The following is a 15826-nucleotide window of genomic DNA, read 5'->3' on the forward strand; positions in this document are numbered from 1 at the left end:
CAATATTGCAATTTTTGCAAGGCGGAAACAAGCATCCCTGTTTCTGCCTCCTTCCTGAGGCTATAAATGCTCATGAAGTGCTTAGCAGGGCAGCTCCAACCCAGACTGGAGATGGGAAGGCCAGTCTTATCCCAGAAGTGAGGTGTGTGTGGGGGCCAATCCTACCCTGATTTGCTCGACACTCAGCCCCAGTCCAAGCCCCCACCACTGCTTCCTGTCCAGCTGGCAGGGAGAAGGGGGTAGTGCTGACAATGCAGTGACTAGGGACCCCAGCCTACCCCACAGCAGCTCCCACAGACCCAAGGCAGATACCAGAGTGATATAGATTCATCCCCCTTCTATAGCCAGCACAGTAGCCAAGGCTGCTGCTGCTTGGACAGGAGCAGGTATGTGAGGGGGGCTTGCCCTACTGGGGGATGGATCCCTACCTCAGCTCCTTGCCAGCTGGTGCTGAGGCAACTCCCTATGCCCGTGGGGCTGCTGTGGGGCAGGACAGGCTGCATCTTCTAATCACCGAGTTGTCAGCACTGTCCCCACTTCCCACCAGCCAGACAGGAAGCAGCAGAGGTGACCTAGGCTTGAGCTGAGTATGGAGTGAGTCGGACCCAGATTCCTGCCCTGGGCTGGACCGGCAGAGCCACGTGGTTCATCTACACACTGAGTTGCTTCTTGCTGCTCATCCAGTGGTGTTTGTCACCCTGGCCATTCGTGTCTCAACCTACCTCCCCACAGCCTCTCTCTCCTTCACTCCTCTCAGGGACACCCCCTCCAGCATGAGACTGGCCTCCTAATCCCCACGAGCAGCTGTGGCCTTCCTGCTATTAGGAAAATTACAGCAGTTTGGGGGGAGGAGGGCTCAGCAGCCATGCATACCCTATAAGTACGAACATTTACCTCTGAGGCTGCCTTGAATTTAAAAAAAAACAATCAGCAATTCTCTCAGGGCCTTGTCTATCTCGATCATCAATCCTGTAAAGTCTACTTTGTGCCACTCATTTTGTATAGTCAAAAACAGTCATGCAACATACGTTTCAAAATATATCATGTCACTAGAGCGTTTATGAAAAACAATGCTAATCCTTGTTATATGTCATCCAAATTATTTCCAGAACAGGATACATGGTGGTTTGGCTTACAATAACATTCTGATATGATCATTACTGGCAACGATTTTCCTATCAGCTCCCTCTTACTGAATATGTCAACACATGCACCCAATCGTCAATGCTAAAATGAGGAAGGAGGAACCACTGGAGGAAAGGAAGGCAGTGACGTTACAAGTATGAGCAATTTTATAAAGGCTAAATTCTCAGCCCATCCCAAAAAGTGAGGCTGGAAGCTGGCAGATGCTTAAGTAGCAGAACTGCTAAGAGAGGATGTAGAGCCATTCTGCAGTGGCTACTGTACTCTACTAGCCTCCATGGCCCTTTACATGACTCCTATCCTTGGTGGAGGGGGATAAAATATTTGTGTAGCAAAGGATCCTTGAGGTTTGTCCCTACTACAGTCTACCTATGTATGATCCCCATCCCTTGAATGGTTTTGCACCCTTTATGTGACCCTTTGATACAGATGTCATCATTTCTGCTACAAGGACCCCTTCTGTGATGTATTCCTAAATTAGCATTAACTGAATAAAAGAATGGTGAGGACCGAGTACACATCTGACACGGTTATACCAATAAGAACATTATTAAAATAGGGACATAACAGGAGAATATTGGGGTAGTTATTTCAGATTTTATGTTCCCTTCCCACAAAATAAAGGGCAATGAAACAATTGAAAAGCACCTCAGCTTTTGAAGTGCACTACCATCACATTACAAGAACCCATAGAAATGCATGCTGAGCAGAAACTAGGGATTCCACAAGAAACGGTTGCCTTAGCCCAAAGGTAGAGAGTACAGAAGGTCTGTGACATGACATAACATATACCAAATAATTGAATGGTCAATCTTGAAAGTACATGAAATATGGGCACTACAAAATTATGTTTGAACCAGAATATTCTCTACATTTTGATTGGTATTAAAAAAAATTAACTGCACGATAATGATTATTACTTCAGCATCATCAATCCAGCTGGGATTTCTGTCAAACATTATTGCTGTTTATAGCAAAGATTTGACAAACTACACATCAGCAATTTGAATAATATATGAGCAAACATACCTGAATGTTTCCAAGCAGAGCAGATGGTGAAAAAGTGCTTAAACAGATACAGAAGGTTGCATTAATTCTGTGCGGGACAATGGACTGTAATGGATTTTATTTCCTGATTTTTTGTTCCAAGAAGTAAAAATGAGACTGAATGGACTCACAGCAAGTATGCCCACTGATAGTTTAGCAAGCCTGTTGTTTTAGCACTACATATTTAATGTCCTGCACTGAATCTAGATTAAAATCAACTACTGAAGGCATCTGCCTAAAAGAAACAGTCCTGTTGCTATTCCCATTTTTTCCTCGGGTAATAATTATTTAATTAAATGTGCTTGTACTTTTGACATTTAAAAAAAGAGGCAATTTCAATCATTTATATACTTTACAGACAAGAATGTTTTGGAGCTACTGAATTAATGTCAGCACATCCTTTATGAATTCTTTACTCTAACTTTTTTATTGTTTTTGAATATTTAGCAAATAAGTTTATAAATGGTGGATAATATATATTTTAAATGATAATTAGTTATGGATAATATTTAATAAATAGCTGCCTTCTAACAACCTGGCATTAAGAACAAATAAAAGTTTCATAATATACTTGTCTCTATTTATTTCATTTACATTTTTTATTGAAATATCTCACTGCTTTATTAATTGTTTGGGTGTTCAGGAAAAAAGAAATAATTGTGTGTGCAGTAATTTCTCATCTCCTTTCAAACATTTCATGTGCACTGTACATCTATAATCATACACTCCAAAGTCACACTGCCAATTTTCACTAATTTTTACCGTAATATGGAGAATTCAGACAGGGGGAAGCATGCATTCTTTTTCATCATGAAAACAGGTTTTCAAAACGTAACAATTTAAATATGGATTTGTTACCACATGAACATATATGGGCTGGATTTTCCAGTCTGTAATTTCATTTTCCCAGTGAAAGGAGTAGGAGGAAGCATGTGAGGGCAGTTTGGAGGCAAGGTATAGTAGAGGCAAGCTTCATCATGCCTGATCCCGTGTTGACATAAATCCCATTATGGCCTGATCAGGAGTGGTGGAAGTTGGAATAGAACAGCCAGGGAGCTAACATTCATTGGGGCCAAACAACCAGGGAGCAGAGAGCCAGAGCTAGTTCCTAGCAGCCTCCACTTGGATGTAGTGGAGAATGTGGGCAATATATGTTTATAGGAGCACAGAGACAAGGTGGGTGAGATAATATCTTGTATTGGACCAATTTCTGTGGATGAAAGGTACAAGCTTTCGAGCTACATAGAGCTCTTCTTCAGATCTGAGGAGGAAGCAGAGCCCAGACAAATTTAGGAAACTGTCAACATGCCTGATCCTCCTGCCAGGTGCTATGTGCCCTTAACTCACTATTCAACAAGGCACCCAAGCATGTGCTTAACCTTAAGCATCTGAGTAGCCCCACTAACTTCAAAAGCTGGTGAAGCAGTGATTCTTACGGTAACTACAAGCAACTTCAAAAGGAAGTTTTGAAGCCAGCATTTGGGTACATGCTTGCTCAGGTTTGCCTGACCATCAACTAATCCATATTTTCCTCTTTGTAGTTGGAAATATTTGAGAGACACTGACAAATCCTGCTGACCCTCTTCAGACAAGGAATCCAGCTGTCATCAACAGGGTTACTTGTGTGATTAAGACCAGCTGGATTTGTCCCACAATGTTTTCATCCACAATAGTTCAAAATACATTAAACCACAAAGGGGTAGTCCTAGGCTGTTGGTGCAATCCTCAGATGACTACAGACACACATCCTGATGTAATTTATTACTATTATTGTATGGCTCTCTCATTTTTTTCTGAAAAAAAAGTTCTAATTTTGGGGGTTGTGAGGAGATATGCAAAATGTCCTGCCGCTATGAAAAATAGTTCCTAGTTGGAGAGACAACAGTAAAGTTTTAAATACTATTTGTTTTGACTATATTTAATGTTACATGATTTTTAATACTTATTTTATTTGAGGTTACATGAATTATTTGAACTCCTCCTTCTTTCCTCCACCGCCCACCACATCCTCTGGTGCACAATCAGCAATTTTGTGGCTCCAAAAGCCATTTTTTATTTATAAAACTAAATTAGGAATCCAATTTAGTTTTGGCAACAGAACGCTACATTGAAGTAGCCTGAAGGCCACAATGATCTGCCCAAAGAGCAGCCTGGGTTGGGGGAAAGTTCAGTTTTAAAGTGACACTTCCCTGATGTTCTTCCCCCCTGCCCCATTTCCCCCTCTGTTTTCCTCCTTAACCTTATTCCCCCTTCTTTCACAGTGAAGTTTAACTGAAAGCCAATCTGGCCACTGATGTTGGAGTTTAAGGAGGAATTGGTGGTTTCTCTTTGAGGTCCCATTGCTAGTGCTCCTTTTGATACCCCAAAAGGAAACTGCAGCTTTCCCCTGTAGCTCAGCACTGATGCTGAACAGTGTCCAAGGCTTTCTCTACACTGGGGATTTGCCCTGATAATAGCCATCAGGAGCCAGCAATCAGTATAGCTCCACTGAAGCAAGCAAATCTGCTATTTGCTCTAGCGGGGCTTACCCAGGGCTCAGGCAGGGGATAGTTATGTATTTCTTCTGTTCTGGCTCTGATCCTGAAACTCGTTACTCAGAAGGTAGAACTTCCATTGGCTTGAGTAGGAGTTTTACCTAAGTATAGAATTTCAGGATCAACTCCCCCTTCTTATCAGGAAGAGTGGAAAATTGAGAGATTCTGCTGTATGATGTCAGGGTCTTCAAGACAGAAACAAAAGATGAACGAGATGTACAAAACTGGGGATTAAAAAGTGGCACAGCATAAAATCAGACTGAATTATAATTGCTACAATGTCATGAGAACTTTTCAATGAAAGTCCAACCCAACATACCCACCATGATCAACAGTATAACTATCGTCAAAGGACTAGATCATTCTTAGATCTTCATTTTAAACTATTACATTTACAAAAGAAAGAATTGGTCATGGGTTTAACTGAATTCAAACTCATTCATACTGTTTTAACTGAAATATATAACAATTACACGCTGAATGGTGATTACTGAACTCACATGTAGTATAACAATACTAATTATTCTATACTCCCTGAATTAAAAATATATTGCACTGAAGGCCTGGTGTTAGGAATTTGTTGTTGAACAGGCCTTACAACAATTTTATAAATTAAGCTTTCTCAAGTCCATCATATGGGATGGAAACCTGCAAGTTTAAATAAATGAATCATTACAAATTCACATAGAACCAATAACAACTGGGTGTCACAATTAATTCATTGTAAAAACACTGAAAGCAATAGCTGGCAATATAATATGTGATTAAAAACAAGTATCTAACACATATTAAAGCACTTCCAAGTTTCGAAAATTCTCTTATGTATATAACATATGCATCATTAAAGACAGGACTCCTAGAGGCAAGGAAATGTCTGGCAGAATATTAACAGACCTTAATCTTTATTTATGAGGAAACTGTTTGAAAATGGCTAAATGTGAACTCTGCATTAATTTACTGACATTATTTTGCTGTCAATAGATAAAATTTTAGGAGTATAGTCCTACCAACCTATTCAGGCAAAACGCCCATTGACTTCAAAATATTCCTAAAACATTTTTATGTTGTTTTATGTGCAATTTGCAAAGCAAATCATTTTTTATATTAATCAGTACATCACTACTTATACATAGAGTTTTCAGATAAGAGGCCACATCAAAGGGAGTTTAATTTGATTAAGGACTGCACAAATTGGCCAAAGTCTAATATATTGCTACTTTTCTTCCCTGGATATAGCAGTAGACATAATGAAAGAATATACTAAAACTGAAAGAAATGCATCTATATTCCCAGATAGTCTTTAAGATACAAAACTGCAGCATTATACTTTTACAATAGCTCATCAATAAAAATCATAAAAAACACAAACAAGTCAAATAAGTTCCTCATCACTAAGGTATGATAAATAACTTGGCATAGCAAAAGTCTGCAGAGGAAGGGACAGGCACTGGATTATGACTCAGCCCTGGTCTACACTTACCTGGGGATTCAGCGGCGGTTGACAGGAGTTACGTAAACTACGCAGAGTAGCTTGCGTAACTCATGTCGACTGCTCTGCTTTCCTTCTGTGCACTGTCTACACTGCACTGCGCTACTTGAGGGGGTGGTTTTACTCAGTCAACTTCCTGATCGACTGAGCGGGTCTACACTGACCGCTCAATCAATCCAGAAAGATCAATCTGGCGGTGGCGACTTTGCCGCCATCAGTATAGACATACCCTCAGGAGATTTGGGTTTAATCCACATTTTTGCCATAGACTTCATATGTGACTTTGGATAGTTGCTTAATCTATAAAATGCAGTGATCACCTCTTCACTTCACAGAGATTCTTTAAATAGACATTCAGTAATATATGTGAGGGCCCCAAATACTACAGTAAGGGCAATATAGGCAGATTTTAAAAGACTACTCAACTATGGTATCCCTGTTCCACTATTCAGATTAAACATCCTCGCTGTCAAGTACAATGAAGGTCTGAAAAGACTGATTGTAAACTCTTTGAGGAAATGATCAAATCTGACTAGACGTTGTACAAATGTAGATGGAAAGTCCATATTTTGGAGACACTGCAACAGCTTTTACATCCCAATCCATGTCCATTTTCTATTGCAGGAATAAAGGCATTTTTCTCTGTACTCATGATGCTAAAACTCACATTTGCGCACACACAGTCTTTGGGAGAGTCTCCGAAAATCTTGTTTTAAAATGTTGCAGTCTCAGAGCAGAAAATCCCAGCACACTGAGCGAACAGCACCCTGCTTCTTTGCTTCCCATAGTCCTAGATATTTTCGTCTGCTGGCTCTTCCTGAAACCTTCAAATCAATCATGTGACTGATTCAAGGAACAATCTCTCGGGAATCAGATGCCACTTCAACTTCTCAACATTCTCAAAAGGAGCCCAGATAAGACTAACAGCAAAATTGGCTAGGATCAAAAAGATCAGATGAATATTTTCTTCTGTAATCCCAAGCAGAGAGCTGCTGGCATTTCTGGATACCTAGCAGTTTAAACTTGTTTAAAAAACTGCATCATGTAATGAATTTTCTTCCTGGTCCTCCCAAATGTACAGAGATCTATATTCTATGCTAAATGCATTTGTTGCCATTGTAATTAGTGTATTTTCAATTAGTATTTCTCTGTTCATTTTAGTATGATCCTTATATAAATTAATGCTTTGCTGATTTGGTTAGAGAAAACATTTTGAAGTGAAACTAACCAATGAAAAGTCTGTAACAGATTTAAGAATAACTCAAATTAATATGAACAGTACTGATCTGAGTGGCAAAGGAACCAAATAACCAGCTGTGAATATGCAAGATAACTCCCATTAGGACAACACACATGGTTCCTTATGACTCTGAATTATATTCCGTGTCTGTCAATATACCCTGTCTAACACACTTCTACAGGAACCTCCAAATTGTAAGTTTTTGTGTGCATTTTTAGGCCTCATCCAATGCCTACTGAAGTCATTGGAAAAGCTCCCATTAACTTATACAAACACTAGATCAGGCTGTAGGTGCATCATGTATAGAACAATTAAGTAAAATTACTATTATAATAATTTGCCTATCTGAATTTTTTAAATTAATGACTTCCTATAACTCCTAGTCAGCAGGATACTATTTCTCTGACCTGGAAAATAAAACCTCTTTACATTGGTCAGGTTTAGTCATTTGCATTTAAAATGAATAATGCTGAATTTTTCCTCCTACTGAAGTCCTGTTTGCATTTAGGTTTGCATGCAAGTTATATTTAGTTCCGTGAATAATTTCCACATTTTGCCTGACAGTGCTAGAAACAAGCAAGCTACATAGTGCATAAAATGAAAAAAAATCCCTAGGGAAATAATTTTTGCTAGTGCACGGATTACTACTTTTAGCGACACAAATATCTTTATTTCCTTCTAAAAACGCAGGATCATAAAAAGGCTAGTGACTTTGTGTCAGATAGTGTCAAGAGTTTCTCTGAGAAGGAAGGCCATGTTTCAGCTGATTGCTCATCAAGTTCATGTTCAGACAATGAGGCACTCACATTCAGCCCTAATATAATACTGGAAAAAATGTAGTCAAGAATAATTTCTTCTCCAGTATTCAGCTTGCTGAAGGTCCCATCAGTGAAAATTTGACCTATGTTGGAACAATCTAATGAAACAGTGCAGTTACACCCATTGTGATGCATCCACATCACAGCAGAGAAAAAATTACATTCAGTGTTTGGATTTGTTGGGCCACTCACTATGGTTTTCTATGTTCCAAAGAGGAGCAAGTCAGTGATCATGCTAGGTGGAAGAGGAGCAGTGAGCATGGTGCTGGTGAGGTGCTCAAAAGTTCATAATAAATGCAATTTCTCATACAGGTTATCATTTTTACATGGCTTTGTCATCACACGGATATTGCATCATGACAAGGTTGTAGGAGACAAAAGAAAAACACCACAGAATTCTCCACTACAATGATACTACAAGTGGTGATAACAGGGACCATCTTACAAGAATGTACTTCTGCAGGCACAAGATAAAAGGTGGTCAGTGGTTCTTTCATTCAAATTGCTTGTTCTTGCTAGCATTGCAAGTTTCATCATTTGGATCAGCAACAGTCCTGCTTGGCACCACCCTCGGCCAGAACAAAGAAAGTGCTTGTTCTTTGTCAATCTAGGAGATCAACTCGTAGATGTACATATAAAGAAAATTATCCTTGATACCCATCATCTCACCATGCCCATCAAAGCTGCAATCTTGTCCCTTGGTACCATCGAAAACCAGCCATCATGGGAACACTTGGAAAACTGGTGGATGTCACATTTGCCCAAGGTTGGCTGATTGGAAGAGTCACAAGCAGTGTGGAGAATACAGTGAATTTGTATGCGGTGATGACTCCACACTGTTGCTGATGTGTGAAAATTGCATCTAGGCTCACACTGAATGAGCTCTTTCAACATTTTAGTCACATAAATCTTTTTCACCAAAAACATTAAAGAATTGTTCTTAGTTTCTGAATGCATTTGGGGGACAAACTTGCCTCACAATAATTAATGTGGCTTTTTTCTCAACATAATCTCATGATTTTTTAATACTTTGGGTGATCAAAACTGTATCTATACCCATGCACAAAAAGGCACAATTGGGAGCAACAGACACGTAAAAAAATGATAAGCTGTATGATAAATTGTATTTTTTATGAACTTTTGAGCACCTCACCAGCACCGTGCTCGCTGCTCCTCCACCACCTAAACTTCTGATCACTTTCCAAATTCCTGAGCAGCTTCAAACAGCTACCATTTAAAAAAAAAATCACCTGGCCACAAAAAGCTTTCCTTTTTCCCCCAAATATTGAATTTCCATCTAAAATTATACTTGTTTGAACTGCAGGGTGGGCAACATTTAACCATGGTCCCCCACCAAACTTATGTTCCATTATCCTATAACTATTCAGGGGTAGAAATGGGAACTTTATGTCACTTGAGTGGGGACATTCCCAACCACCCAATGGGGAACATGGGATTTGCTTTTAATCCTAGAAGACCTTGAAATACTGGATATTAAAATCACAGAATTATGCCTGGAACAAGATAGGTCAAATTTTTACAGGTGATAAATATATTAACATTTTCCTTTCAAAGCCAAGAATTGTCATCTTGCTACTAAGTTAGCCTATCTTTTCAAACAGAGGGATATGAAAAATAGTACCAACAAAATTTTTACTTTTTAGGGAAAAAAATCCATAAAAGATATGCTATATTCAAGTTACATGATGGTGTGGCATGCCATAAAAGTTTTAAGGATAATTTCAGATGATCTGCATAACTCATATATGGTTTCACCTGTCAACAGTAATGTGAACATCCCAAACAAATGCTGATTAAATCTTTACACCAGTCAACTATATTCCATATTTGTACAGTTTTCTTTAATTCATAGTTCATCTCCATAGTAATCATCCAGAATGACAGAGACATGGACACAATTGGAATTCAGGAGAAAAATTAGTTAAAAAAATTTGTTTGATCCACATTTTATGAACTGGTAAATATTTCCTGGATATAATAGTCAGTGAAGATAAACAACGCAATATTTAAGAATACATGAAGTCTATTAAAAACAAAGGAAACAGAAGTAAAAGCGCTGTTGGCTGCAAATACCACTTTTTAAATAGACCTATGACATTGGTTCTTTTCTGCTTTGTTTATGTTAAGCTAATTATTTTTGTAACAGCAACTCTTGAACAGTGGTTCTCAAACTGTAGTCCAAAAAGCACGAGCCATAGGCGCTGGGTCCTCCTTATTTCCCATTACAAAATTGTCTTAACAGCAGTGCTTAAAGTGCGTGAAGGGGAGAAGTGTCACAGTCACTCCCACAAGATGTTTATGAAGCTTGAAGGGGGTAGCTGCAGAGAGCAGAGCTTCTGACGGACAGCATGGGACCATTGGCAGGCACTTCCCACTCACCAGCCTATCTGCTTGTCCATCAAACCAGAGGGGGCCTTTGTCCCTGGGATAAGGGAACAGAGCTACCTCTTCAGCTCTAGGGAAGGGGGGAGGTGTACACAGCCTAGAAGCTTTGGAGGAGCTGTGGTAAGCCAAAGGGGGCATGAACCCTCCCCAACCAGCTGCCCAGCACCTTCAATGAATAGGCTTGCAGCCAGGCCAGCAGGGAGGGCTGGGGTCAGGAGCAGCAGAAGTGCAAGGGTGTGGAGCAGGGAAGACAGAGGCAGCACCCATGGCAAGGGCCCGAAGGACCGTGATTCCCACGGTCACTGCACTCCCATTCCCAGAGAGACGCACAAAGACACTGATGGGCATTTCACCCAGCCACAAAATCTCCCATCCCCAATGACTGTCACTTCACCCTCATCCCCAGAGAGGCCATGAGCACCACCGAATCTCACTGCACTTCCTGGCCCCAGAGATCCCCAACCTCACTGAATCTCATTGTACCCCCAGCACTGTATCTCCAGAAAAATCTTCTAAATCATAGAGAGCCTAAATTCCAGAAAGCCCCCAAACTGCAATGAATTTCACTGCACCCCCAGACCCTTAACCCTAGAGACACCAAATCCCAGTGAATCTCACTGATCCACAGTCCCCAGAAAGACCTGCAACCCCACTGAATGTCCCTGCATCCCCCAAATACCCCCCCAGTCCACTGAACCTCATTGCTCCCCCCAGCGCTGTCCTCCACACCCCACAGAATCTAACTGTACTCCACATATTCCCCAAACTCACAGGATATATTTTATTTTAATATTTGCATGAGGCCTGTTGCCTCATTTTTAGGGGAAAAAACAGCAATAAGTATAAGGAGCTTCATGATCTAAAAATTGAATATATTTATGTAATATCTATAAGAAAGAAATTTTGCATTATGTATATCCAGTGCATAAAAATTTACTTGGACTGTGGTTATGACAGACCTCCCACTGTTTTAAGACCACTTTAAGTACTGATTAAAAGACTTACTTTTCCATGTAAGCAATTGCTGTAGTTAGCATGTCATATAATTGTGACTGGGAAGGGAGGTGGCCTATGATGCACAATATTAAGGCATGATCCTTGCTATGAATTGTTCCAAAACCCCTGTTCCACATATAATTTCTTAACCACAAGGAGCCCAATCCTGCACTTCTGCACACTTTAACTCATCGTTTTCAGTGGAAGATCTGGGTGCAGAGTCGATGCAGAATGAGGGAAATCCTGGCAGCATTGAAGCCAATGATAAAACTCCCATTGACTTTAATGGGACCAGAATTTCATACTATGTGTCAGTCATTTTAATTCAACACACTAAAAGATGGGGGAATTTATAAACTTTCACTAATAATTAAGACTGATAAAAATGTTTCTATCAAAACTGTTTTTCAAAAGAAAATTGAGATTGGCTTCAACTAAACTAGATTTTTTTCCCATAAAAGGTGATTGCTTTCCCCAGAACATTTTGAATTTTCATCAAAAACAGTTTAGCTGAAAACTAAGGGTTCCCCACTCCCAGGAAAAATAAACATTTTCTACAAAAACATTTTTCAACAAGTTCTCTAGTAATCCATCTTGAAGAAATGTTAATGTATCACCAAAAAAACTGTAGTCGCAAGAAAGCCTAATCCTTATGTAAGGTACGAAGGTAAGCTATTATGAATAGTTGAGCTAATTTGCCATTTAAAGCATTATATTCAGTACAGAAGATGTATAGTCAAATGCAAAATGACTAGACTGACATCAGGAAATCTCTGAAATTCTTGATTCTATAAATGACACTACTTAAACTGGAGGATGACAGAAGCAATAACACTGAATGATAGAAGGATTTTAATGCTTTTAGTGCCAAGATTTTTCAAAATTCTATGCTCTCTCTGTGTATGTAGGCATATATTGCAATCATCACCATGGAAGAAGTTTTCTTTGTGCAAGTCCATTGAAAATCTGTTCGGCATTATCACTTGCCTTGAAATATCATCAGCCACTATACAATCTGTACAGTTTAAACTTTGTCTGAATTTAATTTTTAGAGCAGATGGACTGGACTTTGATCTAACTACAATCATTTTGCTTGTTGGAATGAGATAAAATGGCAACAGCGATAACACCTTGTATTTATTGAATTTCTTAACACAGCAGAGCCCTTTAATGGGAAAAAAAACCCATCAAGTAGTATGGTGGTATTAAACAACATAGAGGTTCTTGTAGCATTATATATTTATCTCTTCATTTTAAAGGCTAAGCACAATATTTTTGAACTAGACAAACTCATTAATCCTGGGATCTTTTATATTCCCATATATATTTTACCCTTCACAGTGAATAAATATCACCTTGTACTGAGTTCTGATGGAAGAGTCCTTAGCATAAATTCTTGGCTCAAACTCAGCATTTTCTGCTGTTTGTGGTTCTTTTCAATTAGCCCTTACACTACAGTTTAGTACATCTCTGTTCATTGTATGCAGTGATGTTTAAGACCCAAATCATTAGCTTTGGTAATTTAAACTAAAATTTAACCTAAATTCTGGAACTACTGCTTATTTGAAAAGCAAATGCATGCTTTCTGGTTGTGGTAACTCTCCAAGATAAGACTGTCAATTAAAAAAAAATCTGATTAGTTAAAGCAGACAAAAATAATCATCAATATATTTGGGGTCCCCCCCCCGACACACACACACACACAAAACTATTAAGAAATATATTCGGACATAAAATAAATAAAGGTGATTCATACAAAGGGCAACACAATTGTTACAGATCATCTTGATGGAATTTTAAAAAGTGCTCAGTGTTGGCCTAATGCTGCTTCCATTGAAATCAATAGTTAAAACTCCTATTGACATCAACAGGAACAAAGATAGGCCAAAGCAGAGCATTTTTTGAAAATTTCTCACAGGTCCACTGATGGACTAAGTTGGAGAACAGAGCAAAGGACAGATCAAGCACCTCTGCTTTACACACACACAATCCTCTCTAAAATCTACAGCAGTTGCTTCCTTCACATCATCATACCTAGTGTTCAGGCTTCATGAACATTTCTAGAGCACAGTTTTTTAAAGGAATGATTGAAGTTGTGCTAGATATTTGTATTCTTCTCTCGGACTGCTTACAAAAGGACTGCTTTCATCTGAAAATATAGCTGTAATAAAATAATGTGTATCACATTACTAATAATTCTCTTTGCCGATTACTTTTACCTCTTCCTCCTTCCAAATATTTTATTTATACGTATTCAGGAGTATGCAGAGAAAAACATACAAATATATCAAAGAAAGGAAACGTAATAAATAGAAATGAAGGCTTCAAAAAGTTGCTCTTTCCATACACATATCCTAAGAAAGAAATTAGCCCTATTGATTAATTTAAATGAAAAAGTCTTTTCAGGGTAGCAACTTCTACCACATTCATACTCCAGTCATTTAGTTCCAGATTCTATTGTTTTCAGTAAAACTGGCACATAAGAGAAAAGGTTAGACTAACTGTAGTGTCAGGGAAGGACAATATATCAAACTGTGCCCTTTTTGAAAACAAAGACTGTGCTAAATGTGACATACATAAACAAGCTCAAGAGCAACTGAACTTTATTACCTGGCCCGACTCACCTGACACAGATTACATTACAAAAGGTTAATGCCCTATCGCATTGCAAGAGTCAGCATCCACAGATTCCAGTGACCATTGTTACACCTGTGTGCTGACCCCCAACACCACAAATTGTATTTAATGAGGCTGAAAGCCAGAAAACCATGGATTAATGTCTGTTTCACATAACCTCAGTGAAGCCTCTCCTCTGTGCTCATTATAACCAGTCCTCTCTCTCCTTCACCATGAGGATCGCTATGCTCTCTTCAAATTCTGCCCAGTGCAGGCCGAAGGACTGCTAATCCCAAAACTAAAATTATGCTCATTACATTTATGTTGCAGCTAACACAGTGCCCTTGGAATTCTGCAAGCCTCCTTTTGCCCTCAATCCCCAAAATGTGATGATGTTTTAAAAAAGAAGTTAAGGGGACTGTGTGTGCAAATGCTTCTAAGTATTGCAGCTACAGCAAGAGGAGAGAAAAAATGTTGGATGGGGGAAATGTTCCCCTATTCTTAGTGACTGAGCTTATGCTCTCAGACCCACCTACACAAAACCAAAAAATTCTCATCACCATTTTATTGGGGGTATTGCATGAGGTGTTTGTTGTTGTCTCTTCTAGCAATTTCGTGAAATTTTGCCATCATTCAAAATGGCCACCATCTCTCATAATTACATTAAAGAGTGAAGTAAGGCTGCCCTCAGCTAAGAGGATGTGGGAGTGGTGTTTCCCCTATTAAAGATGGTCACCATCTTCCATTGTTTCCAAATAAAGTGAAGCCAATCTGTTCTCAGTGAAAATGGCTGTTCCCTGAGCTCTGTGGTTTGGAAATGGGACTGGAAACTTTCAGAGGACAAGAGAATGTTGCTTGGGTAAGAAACTGAGGGAGGTAACAGGGGAACATAGGATGCAGGAGGCAGTCTGTATGAATAGAGGGATGCGGGGTGTAAAAGAGTCTGATGGGATGCATGAACAAGGCTGAGGTGCAAAAAAAAGAGAAGGAAATGAGGGGGAAAGGGCAGAGAAAATGTAGTGAAAAGGAAACTGAGGAGAAAGAAAATATTAGCACAAATGAATGTAGACTTGCAAGTGGGGAGCAGAAAACTGAGGTTGAGGGGGAATGAAAGATGGTCAGGACATTTAATTGTACAGGGAGGAAGTGAAGAAGACGATGAGGTAAGAAAACAGAGGATGGATAGAATGGCAGCTCCCCATTCTAGGATAGGAGAGGGTAAACAAAGTCTCCTCCAAGCAAGCTTCAGAGAAGCCACATTTTTTGTGGATGCATTTAACACTGATTTTTTTTAACCTGAAATACTCCAGTGAGGTCATCCCGCACCCGTTTATCAACAATCTTACAATATTAGCTGTTTTTTGTAAAGCTCCAAGGAGATTGCATATGAATATTTTTTTAAAGAAAAGCTTGAACTCACGAAACAAGCACACCCGAAAGGCTCAGAAATCAGAAGACAAACAATATCAAACACCTCTCCCCCAAATCATTATTTTAATCTCATAATTTTAAAGTCAATCTTATGGGGTTTTAGGTC

Source organism: Emydura macquarii, unplaced genomic scaffold (assembly GCF_026122565.2).
Source record: "Emydura macquarii macquarii isolate MOO-44397 ecotype Brisbane River unplaced genomic scaffold, CSIRO-AGI_Emac_v2 contig_3477, whole genome shotgun sequence".
In the NCBI taxonomy this organism is placed as follows: Eukaryota; Metazoa; Chordata; order Testudines; family Chelidae; genus Emydura; species Emydura macquarii.